The sequence below is a fragment of the Vicugna pacos genome, unplaced genomic scaffold (assembly GCF_048564905.1).
Source record: "Vicugna pacos unplaced genomic scaffold, VicPac4 scaffold_17, whole genome shotgun sequence".
NCBI lineage: Eukaryota > Metazoa > Chordata > Mammalia > Artiodactyla > Camelidae > Vicugna > Vicugna pacos.
The window spans coordinates 6,001,291-6,005,800 of NW_027328738.1; positions in this window are offsets into that span (position 1 = coordinate 6,001,291).

Genomic DNA, 4,510 nt, shown 5'->3' on the forward strand with positions numbered 1-4,510 from the left:
TGTTCTGGAGTATTGTTTTGTGTTGTAGTTATTTTTGTTGAGATGTGAACGTTTTACTGACTGTAGATTTAAGGGGAGAGACAGAAATAATTTAAACTTATGTCACTTTTTTTAAAGTATATACTTTTTCATTTAAATGCTTAAATTATAATAAGGAAATTATAAGAAGAGTAAAGAAATTGAACAAATCAACCCCCTTAATGTCATAGTACTACAAAATATTTTATTTTCCTGGGTTCTTTTCTTCAATATTTTTCCCACATACAGGCACATTTTACTAAAATGTATGCCTATAATTTCTTTAAAATCATTTAAATTATTAAAATATTTCTGTGCTGTAAATATAGCACTGTTGCTCCTCTAATTTATAACTAGTAGCTTGCATATTTCTGTCTTCCCCATCCTTCTTGTCTGTCCCCAAAGGAAACCACTACTTGGAACAGTACACATATATATGTGATTATGTTACTGTTTCTTTATGATTATTACACTTATATCTTTAATTTTCTCATGTAAGTTATAACTTAAAGTGTTTTTGTCTGTATGATTTATTTTCATATATACAACACTCTCTGGGTCCAGTCACATTGTTCCAATTTGAAGAATTTTATTTTTTGATATGGCAATGACTATTATGTTATCTATATCTCACATCTACTTCAGCCAGTCATCTCTTGATGGGCAGTTGATTTGTGCATCTATCCTTGGCTATTATAAATGATGATGTAAAGAACATTGGGGGTAATATATCCTTTAAAGTTAATGTTTTCATGTTTTTACAGATTTGTACCAAAAACTGGAATTGCTGCAACATATAATGCTTCTATTTCTAGTTATTTGTGCACTGTTTATACTTTTATACAAGTGGATGTATCAATTTTTATTTCCACCAACAGTGTACCTGGGTTCCATTTTATCATTTGATGGTTGTCATTTGAAGACTTTTCTAATAGCCATTTTCGTTGCTGTGAGATTATATTTCATTCTGGTTTTGATTTATGATTCCCTTATGAATAGCAACATTATGTTTCTTTTTATGTGCATGAAAATCATCCACATGTCTGTTTTTGAAAAGTTAACATGAAGACACTTAAACTGTTTTTAAGATGGGGCCTGTGTTTTAAAATATTGGGTCTAATATGCTACATATATATTATGGCTATTAACACCATCTTGGTCTCATTGTCTGAAGTTTTTCCTTCTATTCTATGTGTTGTCATATTTCTTGTAGAAGGTTTCCTTTGCTCTGAAAACGGTTTTGCACTTCACACTTATACAAGAAGTAGAATCCCTGTATCACGTAGAACATCTAATTTTTCCTTAGTAAACTTAAAACTATTATTAATTTTCCTTTTTTTTTAATTAGGAGACATATCAAAAATAAATATTGCTATGATTTATCTCAAAGTCAGTTCTCCTCATGTTCTTGGTCAGAAATTGTATAGTTTCAGGTTTTACATTAAGGAAATTAATCCATTTTTTTTTTGTATTCTATGGAAGGAAGTGCTCATAAATCTTCTTTTTACATGTACTGTCCTGTTTTCCCAGAACTACTTGTTGAAGGGATTGCCATTTTTCCATTGTATACTCTTGCCTCCTTCATTGTGGACTAATTGACCATATGTGTGTGGGTTTATTTCTGGACTTTTTATATTGTTCCATTGATCTGTGTGTGTCTTTTAGTGATAAATTTTGATGTTTTGAATACTGTAGCTTTGTAATATGTTCTAAAGTCAGGGAGGGTAATACCCACAGCTTTGTTCATTTTTCAAAAATAATTTTAGAAAATTTGTGTCTTCTGATTTTGAATATTATTATTTTTCTCCTTGTTTTGTGAAGAAACATATGGATTCTGGGAGAATAGAAATTTTCTAAAGGAAAAAACAAAAGAAAAATACTAAAATTTGGATTATAAATCATACAATATTAAACAACCAATGGATTGCTGTATAAATCAAAGGAAATATATATAAAGAAAATGACAACAAAAACAAAGCCCATGGGGTATAGCAAAAGCAGTATTAATAGGGATGAATATAGCAAAATAATCCCACTTATTCAAATAAGAAACATCTCTCTCTTATAACATAATTGTACAAACAGATGATGTAGCAAAATATGAAACAAACTTGTTAGTAGAAGGAAAGACAGCTGAAAGATCATAAGATACACGAATAAAAAATTAAAAATAGAAACATTCAATCATACTAAATAATGGCTATTGAAAGATAGATAAAATTGATAAAATTTAACCAGACTCATGAGTAAAACCAGAATACAGATAAATAAGCTCATAAATAAATGGAAGTTACAGTTTATATCAAAGAAATACAAAACATTATAAGAAGATACAAAAAATTATATGTCAATAAAATGGAAACCCTAGAAGAAATGGACAATTTCTTAAAAAGACATAATCTCCAGGATGGAATGAGAAAGAGAAAATATGAACAGATTATCACTAATGAATTTGAATAAGTAATTAAACAAAATCTCCCAAGAAACAAAATTCCAGGCCTAGACAGCTTCACAGGTGAATTCTGACAAACAATTAGAGAAGAGCTATCACCTATACTTCTCAGAGAATTCCAAAAATTTGCAGAGGAAGGAAGGCTTCCTACCCCAACTTTCTGTATCACACTACTATTAAAACTGGAACAAATACCTCAAAAAATTACAGGTTATATACTACTGATAAGCATAGGTGTAAAAATCATCACTAAAATGTTAGCAATGAAAAAATACAGTAAAAGGATTATACAGCATGATTAGTCCATTTTATTCAAGGGATGCAAAAGCGATTCATTACCCACAAATTAATTAATATGATACACCACACTAACAAATTGAAGAAAAAAAATAATATGCTCACTTCAAAAGAGTCATAAAATGTTTTGAAATATTCAGTATCTATTTATGAGTAAGTTTCTCCTCAAATTGGGCATGAGGAAACATACCTCAACACAGATAAGATCATATATGACAAGAAGTCAGCTAACATGACACTCACTGATTAAAAGCTGAAATCATCTCCTTTATGGACAGGAAAAAGACAAGAATGCACACTCTTTCAACTTTTATTCTGAATAGTATTGGAAATTCTAGCCATAGTTATCCAAAATAAATGTAAATAAAATATGGCTAATTTAGAATAGGAATAAAAGTATCTGATTGCAGATGACATACTTTAAACAGAAATCCTTAAGATGGCACCTCAAAACTACTAGGGCTTATCAATGCATTTGATAAAATTTCATATTGTAAAATTAACATACAGAAATCTTGCATTTCTGCACACTAACAACAAGCTAACAGATAGAGAAGTAAGGGAACTGTCTCACTTAGAGTTGCATTACAAAAAAAATAAACCTGGAAATATATCCAATCAAGGAGGTAAAAGAACTGTACACAGAAAACTATGAAATATTTATAAAAGAAATTGAAGATAATGCAAACAGATGAAAGGATATATTGTGTTCATTGATGAGGTAATAATATTGTTTAAATGACAGTACTAGCCAAGAAAATACACTAATTAAATTCAGTGCCTATCAAAATACCAAGGGCATTTTCATAATTTACAATAAATAATTCTAAAATTTACATGTAAACACAAAATTGTTGAAATCACTAAAACAAAAAACAAAAGAAGAAACAAACCATAAATACAAATTTATTTTACAAACAACAAAGAGGATGCATCACTTTCCCTGATTTAAAACTATAATAAAAAGCTACAGTAATAAAAAGAATTTGGTAGTGGCACAGAACAAAGGGAATAATGGCACACAAAGAATGCCTAAAAATGAAATCAGACAGTAATGGTCATTTAGACCATTACAAAAAATGAATATACGTGGGGAAAAGGTAACCAACAGGCATATGAAACCAGTCAACATCACTAATCATCAGAAGAATGCAAGTCCAAAACACAATGAGAGTTTATGTCAGCCCTGCCAGAAAGAATATAATCAAAAAGATAACAAATATAAGTGTTGGTGAGGATGTAAGAAAAACAAACCTGATGCACTGCTGGAGTGAATGTAAATTTGTGCTGCCACTGTGGAAAACAGTATGTAGTTTTCTCTAAAAATTGAAAATGAAATATAATCCAACATTTCCATATCTGGATACTTATTCCAAGAAAATAAAAACACTAACCAGAAAAGATAAATTCAAACATATATTCCCTCCAGCATTATATACAATAGACAAGATATAGAAGCAAATTAATTGCTCATCAATAGATGATGGATAAAGATAATGTGTGTTTATAATATATATATCTACACAGCTATATTTTTTCTTTGATTTTATTGATTAATCTATATTTACATGTATATATATAAATATATATGTATATATATATGCACACACACAGATAAAATTCCAATGGGTTATTACTCAGCTATAAAAAGAATAATTTTTTCATTTGCAACAAATTTGTAGACCAAGAGGGTAATATGTTAAGTGAAATAATTCAGAAATAGAATGACATATGATATATGAT